Here is a 13,710-nt window from a genome sequence, read left to right as displayed (position 1 = left end):
GTCCCTAAAGTGAAGCATTGCGCTCACTTCTTAGAGAGCAAAATGGGAAGGGGATGGAATCTACTGGGTCCGACTCCTAAGGTTCTAGGCAGATTGCAATTACAATGGTTAGATCTACGAAAGCATTCTTAAGGTAGTTTTTGAGAATCACTCTTCTCCTTCTACCCACCCCATCACACCCAATTTAGCTGGGGCCACTGTATAGCAGTTTCAGGGGCCTGGAGAGAGGAAAGTCCACTTCTGCCAGCCCACTTGTACATACCTAGACTTGGATCTACCCATTACGTGTGTCCTTAAGTTGCTCACATGCATCTGTCCACTTGCAGCATGGTCATCCTTGCCACTGTGCCTCTCTCCACCAGTTCCACCTCAAAGATCGGACAATGCTGACACAAGGTGCACAGGTACAGACTTGCAGAAGGTTTCAAGGTAACGAAATTCCAATATTATGGGCCCACTTCAAGAACACTTCTTTATAAGATATGGATGAGGAACCTCTTTCACTCCTAGTCTGAAAGACTATGTTACATTTTGGAGGCACTCTCAAGGACCATGTTTCAATGGTGGATGAAGGCAAAAGGGTGGACCTTCTTGTTTAATGCCAGCATACTGTAGCTTAAAGTTCTTACAGCTGGTAGCTAAGCCTTAAGAAAGGCATTTCAAACTTTTAGAACAGGGAAAAACTGACCAGAAGCCAGAAAACCATCAAACTATTGGTGGTTTGTGGAAGTGAGTAGAATTGTCTGAAGAACATTAAAGAGCATAAGAGATGTTACACTCTTTCTGGTGCCAGGTAAAGACATTTTTATTCGACCATTATTTTAATAACTATTGCTTTTAGATTTTTTAGGATCTTCCCTTCACAGTCTCACTTTCTATTTTTTCCTCCTTTTTCTTAAGTTTGTGAAGGGTTTTATATTGCTTTAATAATCAATGTTTTCATATTGTATTTTTATATTTTATATTGCATTTTTATATTTTGTAAGCCATCCTGAGCACTTGGCGATGGGACGGGATATAAATGTCTGTAATAAATAAATAACTCACTCACTCCAGAGGACTGGTCTGGGACCTCAGGCTGGCTGGACAAAGGCTCCACACTTGGAGTTCCCTATCCCTTTGGTAAGAGATTCAAGGATAGCCAAAATATTGCTGACATTCAATTCTCTTCAGTCAACAACTAAGGGTTGGAAGTGGGTTGTTGTTGAAATGTGAGCCATCTTGTGGTTTGAACTCAGCTGTGCTAACAAGCCATGGCTTGTTAACCAAGACACAACCCATGAAACAAACCCACATTTTGTCATTGGGTTTCTGACTGTGGGTTTTTCATCATAACTATTTCAGCTGGGTTCAAACAGCATGATAGCCCATGTTTCAATAACCATCCACAGTTCAATAACAACTCACACTTAAACTTTGAGTGTGGATTTTCATGTTTGAACACAAGAAATGGCTTGGATCTTTAGAAGTATTATAGGATGTTGACATTACTGCGTCCTCTTCCCCCACCAGGAGTTTCTGCCAAGTTTCTCTTGGAAATCAGGGTAGCCTCCTTAATTTGGTGGGAATGTGGTGTGGGGAATGAGGAGAAAAGAAGGGGTAGGGTACCAAGAATTGGACAGAGATAACATTTCATTGGAGATTCCCCTTACTAGTGATTCCCCCCCACTTCAACCTTCCACCCCACAGCCTGCTTCACCCTGGAGGATCCACCAGCCCACAGATGAGGCTTTTCAAGGGGTTGTCAAGGGAGAGGGGAGGAGTAAGTGGTTGTCTGGATCCACAAGAAGGTCATCTACATTGTATATGTAACCCAGATAGAGTGCTATTATGAACACATTAGATCATTTTCTTCTGAAAATAAATTTAATTGTTATCCTGTTAAATTGCTACCCACATAACATAAATTATATTTTATGAGAGTATGTGTGTAAAATCTAAACTCCTACCCTTTAAATACCCTCCATTTTAGGTATAGAAATACAAGACAACTGAAGCAACGTTGTCACACTGGCCTCATGAACTGTACAAAATGTTCAGATCAATTATTTCTTTTATTTTCCCTCCATAGACTAATTAGTTCCATATGTGCTTGTTGAAGCTCTATGATGGAAGTGTAATAGAAAACCTTGGGAAATTGCTGGACCTCTGAAGATGATAAAGGACCTCATAGTGCACAATTCCAAAACTTTTTTAAGAACCACAGCAAATGGAGTTAATGAAAACTCTGTGGGATAAAACACATTTAGGATGGAGTCACAAGGGAGCATGAAACAGCAGAATCTCCACCTGCGGAAAAGAAATCCACTGTTTTTAGATAGGTAGCTTTCAAGCATGTTTCTGGACAACTAAATCAAATTTGCAAAGGAAGGAGGAAAAGGTTCTAATTTTAGGAAATGATCAGTGCGGAAAATGAACATTAAAAAAGCAGTTACGGACAAAAGTAATGCAATGTGGAATTTGCTTTAATGTGGATAACTTTCTAAAAAGACAGGCAAATACATATTTTGTTATTCACATGCAAAAAGTTTGCAAATTACCACTGGTCAGCACAATGGTTGTTACTTTAACTGCTTTAAATTTAACTGCATCCTCAGGACCAAACACTCAACTGTTTGGCTGTAAATGTGTATGGGGAAGCGTTTATTTTTATCACTAAAGGGACCGTACAGGAGATGGAAGCAAAACCTTCCTTTACCTTGCTTCCTTCTGCTTTGCTACTTTAATTTTCTCTCATTCAGCCAAGCTGATACCAGGCAGGAACAGACTGGGGAAAAGACTCCAGGCAACCGAGTGTTGAGAAATAAGGTACAACAAGGTGCAAGTTTCACTGTCAGTGTAGTGTTAAAAGCAAACCCCAGGGCTCTTTCCCTCAACTTCTCTCTGTTCTAGCTCCTTAGCACGTTCTGCCTCTTACTGTTTATCCTCTTCCTACCCTGCTCACCTCTGCACTTGCCAGGCAGTTGCTTCTTTGCTTTTTAATAATTTTTCCTTTTTTCAACTTTTAGAAGAGAGCTTGGGTGCACTGCAGAGCAAAATTTCTCCTCTGCCTGGCATTTTGTTCTCCCTAGAGTACTTCTAGGCCCATATCAAGCTCCCAAAGACAGGAGACCACCCCTGCCACTCAACCTTATGGACCCACAGGTACATTTGAGAATTTAAGAAACTGCTGTGGCCACCATCACAAAACACCCAATAAGAGGATTTCTGCTTTAGGATCTATCTGTCACATCAATGGGTATTAGTCTGTGCCTTTTTTAGCAAGAACTGCTATGTGTCTATTGGACACCATCTTGTCTCTAATTTGTCAAAGTGCTGGTGATAGAATACAGTGCATTATTCTTTTAAACCTACATAAGTTTTGGCAATTATATCAGTAGATGCTTTGGGGGAAGAGGAAGAAATAAAAGTTCCTGTTATTCTACAGGTACTTTTATATTGGAGCAGTCTTTAATCTTCACTCATGTAGACATTTTTCAAATTATTTACCTGCTTCATAGAAATTAACAAATGGTCAACATAAATTGACTCTCTCAGCCTTTTTGACAGCTAAAAGGTAGCTATTGCAACACCAGAAGGAAAAACATTCATCTCTTACAATGCAACGGACCACAGACCTTAGAACAGTGGCAGTATTTGATTGGATGGCACAGAGGTGTCACCTTCAGTTGGATTCTTATTTGGCCTGCTTTTGTTGGAGCCTATGTATAATGGCTTCATACAAGTTCTAAGCAGTTCATACACATCCATGTACAAATATATTTAGAAAATATAAAATTTAAGGTGCTACTATGGGTGACACGGCCCCTGGCCTACAGACCCTCCAAAGAAATGAATGTGTTGGAGTCAACTATATCTTCTTGCACAACATGCCAAGCTTCCATGTAGCCTGAAGTGCCTGATCCTGCCTAATCTTGGAAGCTAAGCAGGGTCAGGCCTGGGCAGAAGTGGGATGGGTGACTTGAATGTATGATTCCATGATTATTGCTGTCAACTGCGTAGAGAGCAGTATAAAAATGTAATAATAATAATAATAACCATTTCTGGAATTCTGACATTGATGAAAAAGATGTTTATTAGCAAGGGAATTTTGTGGCTTTCTGGGCTGCAGGACTCCAGACCTACTCACTACCAGGCCAGGCCTTATAGTAGTACATAAAGCTCTAAACAATGTGGAACTAGGATAGTAACGAGAGCACCTTCTCCCTCTCAGATCACTAAAGTAATTAGATGGGATACTCCTGGTGATTCTGCATGGACCTCTCCTCTTAGCTCTGGGCAGGTACCACCTCCCACATTAATCCTTTAGAGCCCAATCCTCATAATTGTAGGAACATTATTTCCTTTTTTCACCAACAGTGCATGTCACACCACAAACATGTGGATTATAAAGACAATTCATATGCAATAAGGGGATGATAACACTGACAAAACTTGTGGGGTTCTGGTAACAAGAAATCTTTTGAACCTTCAAAGAATAATTAATAATAAATGTGACATTTACTCTATGGCAGCAGCCAAATTTTGTTTCCCTGCACAGATGCAATCCTATCCTGTCCTCCTTCATCACATGTATGCCTCTGAACATAAATCTAATGCACGGCATGCAGGGCTGTGACCAGCATTTCATCTAGGCAGCTCTTACTAAATGAAAAACAGTGGTGAGGGATGAAAGGACTCTGGGGCACTGTTTGGATACAGGTATCCCCCCCTCCCTTTTAATTCCCTTGGAGGCAGATTTCCAACCCCACAGAGGCAGCGGGTGCAATTATTTCCACATTAGCTGTGAGGGTGCAAAGCCGGGGTTCTGTGTTTGGATTCACAATTCCAAGGTCACAGGACCTGGGAGCTGGGACTCCAGGTAATCCTAGGGTTGCTCAGACAATATTGGGATGCTATTGTATCTTTAATTTGTTTTGACTGTTTTTTAAAAGAAAAATTTCTAAAGTGTAGTGTTACCTTTATAGAAGCAAGTTCCCACAGCACATTTATTCAATAGGAACTTTAGTTATCTTGTACAATCTGTAAGCCAGCACCAAATCAATAGAAGACAATATTACAGCAAACATTGTATTAGTCAGAGGGTGGCCATCTTCTTTCATCTGGGCTGAACTATGCCAGAAAAAGATCCTGCCCCCCCCCCACCCCGACTCCAATCTGCAGTCAAGCGCTCAGAAACAGCAAGAAAGACCTAGTGTATGCTGTAAAAGCTTTGACAGATGAGACACAGAAAGGAGGAAAAATTCCTGAGGCCAGAACTGTCAAGCTAGGTAATAATAGGCACCTACATAAGTGGCCTAATTTTCTGAGGTGCTGGAGATCTGAAATGTTCAGTGTTGCTTAGAAATAGGCCACATCTAAAAGGACTGTATTATACACCTTGTCCCTGCAATGATTTTGATCTCAAAATGCAGATAATTTATGACGAAAAAAGAAACCAAATCCTTGTAGACTCAATTCAGTGAAGGTTCTGGGATTTAAAACTAAGATCATGCCTGTTGATTTAACGAGCGTTTGGTGTCCAAGCTTACATATTAACTAAAGCAATTTGGGGGTGCAGTTTAGGGTGTCTGATATTTAAGAAACATTGGTAAGTTAAATATTTTCTGCATCCATTTTAAAACTGCCCTCCCTCATGCCTGAACTTGGTTTTCAGAACTAAATGAGACACTGTCATTTTTCTGCTCAGCATCTAATACATGAGTATCAACTGGTCCAGTGGCAGGAATGTGTGGTTTGCACCTGACTGTCCAGGAACAAGAACATTGCCTGGATGGCACATTATATTATAGTGTTAGGCCAGCACTGCCTGAACTCCAGCTCACACACTGTGCCACAGGAAAGAACTGGACGTGACATGACACATCTACCCAAATGGCTGCCTCCATACTTCCCGATGAACTACACTCTGGTTCCTGAAAGCCTGAATTGTAGTAAACAACTTGGAGGGCATTAGGATGGCGAACAGAAGAGGGTCTTTCTCAGTGGCTGTGCCCCACTTATGGACCAGCCTCCCTGGCACCTTCTTTACAATCTTTTCAGCATCAGGCAAAAACAACATTATTCTCTAGATTTTAGCAACTGATTTCCTCTCTTATAAAATTTAATAGAATTAAATGTTATCGAGTCTTAGAATATTAACCCATATTGTTGTTTTTTTTTACTTCTTACATTACCATCCTACTCTCAGCTGTATATTGTTTTGTAGCGTATATTGGTGTAAATGGTGTTTATTGTTATGTGTTTGTTTACACTACTGGTTTATTTTATATTATGTATATTGTCCTATTGTTATTTCATTGGTGTATATGTTCTTGTTTTATTTGCTCTGAAGCTGCCTAGAGAGTCCTGTTGAACTAATTGGTTGCAGAATATCAGTTTAACAATCAATCACAGGACAAAAGCTATACAAAATTCAGCACATAGAACTCTCCTGTTAAATGCTTCTGTATAGGGCTAAATGACTCCCCATGTGTATTATCATTTTTGCTTAAATTAACAGCTTTGGCAGTCCTGTGGCAACCCATGTTTTGGTGACTCCAGCTAGCATGATTCACAAACCACACCTCTCACTCCACATAGAACAAGTCAAGCAACCAACCCTACAGCAAGCAGGCTACCTCATACCACTAAATCCACACTACAGTATGGGTTTACGGTGACCTGGCTCACAGAACATGGTCATGTAATCATGGGCAATTTTAGCTTTTTAACTGGAATCTTGTCTTCTTTCCTGCATTATGGTAGGCAAGCAGCAAATGTTCATTGTGAAAATGGGACTTTAAGAGAGCAGAATGGCAAATCCATACTATCTGTTTTGGGGATTTAAAATCTTTGCACAAAATGATGACCTAGAATAAATTTGGTTGTCCTCTCTTCTAATACCATTAACACCCTGCCACACACCCTTAATATAAAGTGCTCCTTGAAGGAGCAATCATTTCCCACTCTTAATTCTTAAGGAATATAAAAATATTCTAGTGTGAAGGTGAAATATACATCTGAGTAAATAGCTGTACCTTTGCAGATTCACTCACTAAAGCCCCTTCTCCATACCATACTTAACCCCATATTTAATGCATCTTTGGATATACTTCACCACAGTCTATCCCAATCTGGTGCCCTTCAGATATGCTGGACTACAGCTCCCATCACTTCAACCAGAATGGCCATTCGCAATCTTAACTAATGATGAGAACTGCAGACCAACACTTTCAGGTGGGCACCAGGGTACTAGCATACTGATTGGACTGCTTTAGTAACTTCAGCCATACTTCAGACATCTGCTACAGACTCAAATTCTTATGAGACCTAAAAGCTTCAGAAATTGAAGTCTTCCTCCCTTCTGGCTAAATAATTTGAATCCTCTTACACAAACTTCTGAATGTATGAAGGTGTCTTAGGCTTTAGTTATTAAATGCATATAATTTCCAACTGACAAAAGCCCATAGGATGGTTTACAACTAATATAAAGCCAGCACCACCACCACCACATGGTAGGGACTCATCAAAAGCTTCACCAAAGATATTTGCCAGCCTTGCTACTTGCCCTCTTTCACAAGTGAATCTGCATCCCTTTGCCTGCCGTGAGCTACTTCTTTGCTCCCACCAGGGGAATTGGTATTTCCCTGCATAGCCTCTTCACCTTTAAGTACTTTTGTTTGGCTCCATTTTTTCTCTTGAATTAAAATGCTTCTTAAAAAATATTTTCACTCCATTACTTTTAAACAGTTCTTTCCCCTTTACCTCCAGTTGCCTTTGTTCCAGTGCCTAAACCTTGACTGTTAGCCTGAGAGAAGGGCTGGAGTCTTTTACTGAGTTCCACATACAATGGCACCAGCTGTCGTAGGACTCCAGAAATACAAGGCAGCTTTCCCCAGCCAGGTGCTTCCAGTTGCTGTTCAACTGCAACTCTCATGCGGCTGAGAGATGTTGAGAGTTACGGTCCAACACATCTGGGGGGCTCCTGCTTGCAGAAAGTAGAACAGGGCTACATCCAAACATTGTACAAGCAGAAAGCTGCTCATGCTTTCCCACTTCCCCCATTGTGATCCCTGCCTTATCTCTTGGATGTCCTCATAGAGCAACCTCCATGCCATATCCCAGAACTTAACGGAGGGTTCCCAAAAGTGAGGACAGACTCCTGGGGTGGGTGGCACAGGAAGCTGCAGTGCAGGAGGTATGGTGGTATAGTCTTCTGCTGGTAACTTTTGAATCCAAGCCACAATACTTAGAAATACAGGGAAGATTCACTCTGACAAAGTGTCTGAGCCCCACTGGATGAGATGTCCTGTTCTGACCCTATTTGTTATCCATGACTACACCTTAACTTTGTAGGTTAGGTAGGCTGAACCACAGCCTGCAAAGTCTTTTCCACAGTGTCAGCACCTTAACATCCTTGTTTCCACTTACAAAATTCCACTAAAAACAGCAACAAGCTTTTTAGTTTTTCTTTTCAATGTTCCAGGGCATGAATTGCCAGTTGCCATGGTGAAGACTTATCATTAGCAGAGAAAGTGTGACTTAGGGTTCACAAAGATGTGAGGAACTCAGGAGTTCTTCTGCTTTATTGAGCAGAAGCTATGTAAATAAAAGCACAAACTATAGTTAGTTTGACATACCCAATGAAAAGGAAAGTCTTGCTTTAAGATATAATAGAATCTCAAAGATGATAAAAATAATTTAGGGCAGAACCCTATGTATGTTTAGACAGCAAAAGAAGAATACAGCTCTCAGAAAGGCCCAACCAGCCATGTGAGATAAGGAATGCTGGAACTTGTAACATCTTTTTTTGTCTAAGCTTGCATAAAATTGCATGCTTAATAATATGTCCTGTTATCACATATCCCCTGTTCATGCCACTAGGGTTGGTACCAGACCAACTCCAAATGGAGCTAGAGAGAGCTGATGAAAAGCAGAGATGAGTAAAGTGCGGAATAAGGGAAGCTTTGGGAAGAGGGAGTCATGCTGCAGAAACCAGATGCTTTGTTACATAATTTCGTTTCTCAAATTGTGAGGAGCAGTTTACCCACATCTAGTTTCCTTTGAAAGAAATCTGTGAAGGCCCATGGCATTTTTGTAATATTTGTGTTGAAGAGGGTTGCTAATGATGAGTCAACGGCACCAATTATCTTTCCCAGAACCCTGATGTTTCCAGCAAAATTGTCATATTGGGAGTGTATTATTTTCAGGGGGCATTGTGGCCAGGGAAGGAGTACAAATAAATAGAACAGTAGTTTAGTTTATTTGGGGTGATTTGGCTTTGCCTTCAGTAAATTTAAATAAATCCTAGTAAATTTATTTCTAGTTATGTCTATATAGATATAAATCAGTATATGCAAATGTTGTGCAGTTTCTTACCTAGTGGGCCCTCTGCTCCAAATCTTCTCTATACCTAGTAACAGTCTTGTTTCTGTTGATTTACAGTTTAGCACAGATAGATGCAAACAGTTTCAAGTTCGTCTGGCTACTCTGTCAACCGCCCTAGAGGATTACCACATTCCTGTGAAGTACTTTGGCTAAGAAGGCCAAGGCAATACTATGCATGGTTAGAATCTACCCAAATCAGAACACTCCAGGTTACTTAACCAAATATTTGGGCTTTATGTGGTTGTTATGTGCCATCAAGTCAACTTTTTGACTTATGGTGACCCTATGAATGCGTGTCCTTCAAAAGAACAGCCCTGCTTTGAAGGAATCAAGTCATGTCATCTTTGCTCTTCCCCACTTCTGCCTATAACTTTCCCTAGCATGATTGTCTTCAAGAGGCTCTTGCCTTCTCATGATGTGCCTAACAGCTACAGTTTTCTTATTTTTGCCTTCAGGGAAAGTTAAAGCTTGACTTAATCTAGAACCCGCTTGTTTATCTGTCAATCCAGGATATTCACTAAGCTCCCCTCCAGAACCACGTTTCAAACACATAATTTCTCTTCCTGTTAGACTTCTATGCGGTCCAGCCTTCACACCCATACACAATGATGGGGAAGACAATAGTGTGGATGATCTTGGTCTCTAGTGAAATGTCCTTACACTTGATAATATTCCCTAGCTCCTTCACTGCTGCCTTTGCAAGTTTCAGTTTTCTACTTTCTTGGATGCAATCTCTGCCTGACTCAATGAAATCTTTTACAATTTGCATTTCTTACTTGTTGACTTTGAAATTGTGTATTTTTTTCTGTGGCCATTTTTTGTTTGTTTTCTTAATATTCAGCTGCAGTCCTGCTTTTGCACTTTCATCTTTCACCAGGAGTCATTTCAAGCCTTTCTGCCAATAATATGGTGTCATTTGCATTTTTTAGGTTATGGATGCATCTTCTCCAAATTTCACTTCCTCTTCTTCTGATGCTATTCCATCTTGATATGTTCTGTATACAGATTGAACAGATGGGGAGATAAAATACACCCATTTTCCTTTGCCTGTAAGAAACTGTTCTGTTTTTCTATAGTGACTTAAGAGTAGTTTTTCCACAATACAGGTTATGCATCAGAAGAATCAAGTGCTGTGGCACACCCTTTTCTTTCAGAACCATCCATAGCTTCTGGGGATCCACACAATCACAGGCTTTATTGTAATATATAAAGCACAGACTTATCTTCCGAAATTCATTGGTGTGCTTCAATAGCCAGCAGATATTTGCCATATGATCTTGAGTGCCTTCTTCCTTTCTGGAATCTAGTTTGAACGTCACTGACTGACCCAAGACCACCAAGTGAACTTCATAGCTGAGTAGGGCCTAAAACTTGGAACTCTCGAGTCCCAGTCCAAACTCTAACAACCACACCACACCAGTTCTTTAGCGTTTATTAATCAAACCACAAAGCATGACATTATGATCAATTAAACAAAGAAAATGTTCACAGGAATAGCTTGGAGAACAAGTACGCATGTACACACAAGAGCCAATACAATATTCTATTCTCACTTAATTGCCACTCAGTGAAAACAGATAAGTAGCTAAATCAGAGCAACAGGCTTGTTAAAGTAAACTAAAGGCTCAGCTATAGCATGCTTTAAGTTTCCAGTTTATCTCCACTGACAGCAAGAATGGGAAAGTCTATCAGCTGGAAGCTTGGAGAGCTGGTGCTTGTCAGAGTAGATAAAACTGACCTGACAGTGTAAGGGATTGCCTACAGAGGGATCATACTGGCTGAGCATATGCTTTAACTGAAAAAGGTCCCAGATCAAATCTCTGGAATCAAGTTGCAGATGATGGGAAAAACACTCCCTGAGACCCTGGAGAACTGTCCGTCACAGACTAGACTGGCCTATTTGGACAAATAATCTGGCTCAATATAAAGCAGTATCTCTTGCTTCTTCTTGAAAATTACTTGGCTTCCATTCCCTTCAGATCTTCCCTGGTTCTTTCTACATTCCCCTCTACACTAACCTACAACATAATTTATTTCGTTAAGTGTCTGTTGCCTCTTTTAATGGGAGGTTGTTTTAACCATAACTGATTTTGTGTAGCTTTCACTTACTAGATCGGGGGGGGGGGGGGGGGGCGTTGGTATATAGATACTAAGCTAAGAAAGTTTTGTATGCAGCGCAACTTCTGAATTCTTATTCCTAGCAGTAAGGCATTCTGCTATTTATTTTTAGCCATTTATAGTAACTGGACTTAGAACAGTATTGTAGCTTCAGCCCTGTGTCAGTCAGAAAGTTTCTAATTCCTAATAGGATACATAATTAAATATAAAATATCAAAATTTAAAATGTTATCAACCTTTTCAGTGATGAGAAGAAACTGAGCATCCCAAGAGAAAATACTTTAAAAAACCCAGAATGGATAGCATCATCATCTAGAAAGAACAAACATTTTATTCCCAATTGTTGCAATTGAAATTATAGGCCCATTAAGGTAGAACATTTTCCCTTGTTAAAGGATACTCATGGAGAAATCTGTGTATCAAAACAGAGTAAGATGACAAATTTGAATGTGTGCTGTAGAAAAGTTCTGTGAGAAAATTACTCTAATTCCTGCCCTTTGTCTCAGTTCCTGATAAACTCCACACTTCTTAATTCTACAAGCATTTTTGTGTTACCTATTACTTTCTATGTTTTACATTATGCTTTCTATTATAGTCTTATGGTTGCGATTTTTTTGGTAAACTGCTCTGAGTTTTTGCTATTGGGCAGTATAAGAATGTAACTAATAGACAGTCAGGTTTTTAATGAATATTCTTCATGGGAGATATTAATTCAGAAGCAGCTGTGCGTATAACCGAATTTGGCAAATATGTTTCCTTGTTGTTCTCAATGATCTAGTGAAGCTGCTGACAAGTCTTACAGTAGACACTCATGCACGCAAGTGTTCTCTTACAGCAGCACTTATAAAACTAACATTGCATGGAGGAACTTTCTGTACAAGTGTCCCAGACAAAGAGGCACAGAACAAAACAAAGCAAGAATCTCACAAAGAATAAGCAGGGTTAAGTGCCCGAAACCTTGACACTAAGTTATACATATGCGTAAATGACATGAAGCTAAAGAAGTCAGCTCTCAAAACAGGCAGATGGAATCACAAAGACAAGGCAAAGATGATAGCAAGCAGAATACATTCTGAGATGAGTAGCCCCACACATCTTCATTCAGAAACCTAATTTAATTCATTTCATTTCTATACCGTGTAAGGGCCAAAGCTATCCAGGCAGTTTAGAACACATATTTTGGCTTTTTTACTAGCAGAGAATCGATTACTTATGTTTATAATGGAATTCTATCTGAATAGTTTGTTCTGGCAATAATTGTTAATTGCATTTGAACTAAGTTACCTTGAAGCAATCAAGCCCCTCTCAAGATGTTCAGCAGACTTGGACAACTACAACAAAAACAGCAACACTCAAGCCACTGAAAAGAAGAAACCAAAAAAAGCAACAAGCAGGTGACAGCAGCAGTTTCTCCAAGGGCAATGATCACAAACTGAAATAGTATCAACATAAATGAGACAAAGTTCAAGCCAGAGCTAAATGAGAAAAGGCTGAAAGGGACAGTTGATTCCTGCTGCAAGGGAACTGGAGAAGGAAAGGCAAAGTAGGAAAGACTTACTATTAAGTCATATAGAAAGACTGTGCCTGACAGCAGGAGACATCAGAGAACCCATCAGCATAACAAACAGGTATTCATATTCTTACATTTAGCTTACATTTTGTACCGCCATTCCATGAAAATTCAAGGTAACTAACAACACAAATACAACAAAATACACAAATACAATAAAGGTATTCCAAGCTGTCTTTGAAGTTCTGCTGTTGGGAAAGAAAGTGGAAGATAACCTATTGCTAACTTGCTAAACCTTCACTTTACCTCCTGCTTTGTTTTAAAGATACAAGCAAAATACTGCTTTTCCTTGTAAGTGAAATGAAAGGGTAGAGCACTATACTCTGAAATATAACACAGCAATAATAATGAAGCCAGAGAGGTCAAGACTTGGTCAGTGCCTGGAGAAAAGATCCATTGGGAGCTCTCTGTATGCCACCTTATGTTCTCTTGAAGAAAAGTGAGAAATAAATACATGAATATTCATCCAATGTGTCATACAGCCATAATGTCAAGACCTCACATAAATATCTGCCATTGTTGGTAGAATTTAGATGTGCAGCATGTCCTGCCTCAGGGCAAAAAATGAAGATTAAAGGGCAAGGTGCTTTGTGCTTTGGACAGGATAAAGTTAGGAAGAATAAAATTAAGAATATCCTATCTTTATCAGAATT

The sequence above is a fragment of the Varanus komodoensis genome, unplaced genomic scaffold (genome assembly GCF_004798865.1).
Source record: "Varanus komodoensis strain SLA01 unplaced genomic scaffold, ASM479886v1 scaffold12, whole genome shotgun sequence".
Taxonomy (NCBI): Eukaryota; Metazoa; Chordata; class Lepidosauria; order Squamata; family Varanidae; genus Varanus; species Varanus komodoensis.
The sequence above is the reverse complement of the archived record's forward strand: the minus strand, read 5'-3'. Positions refer to the sequence as shown.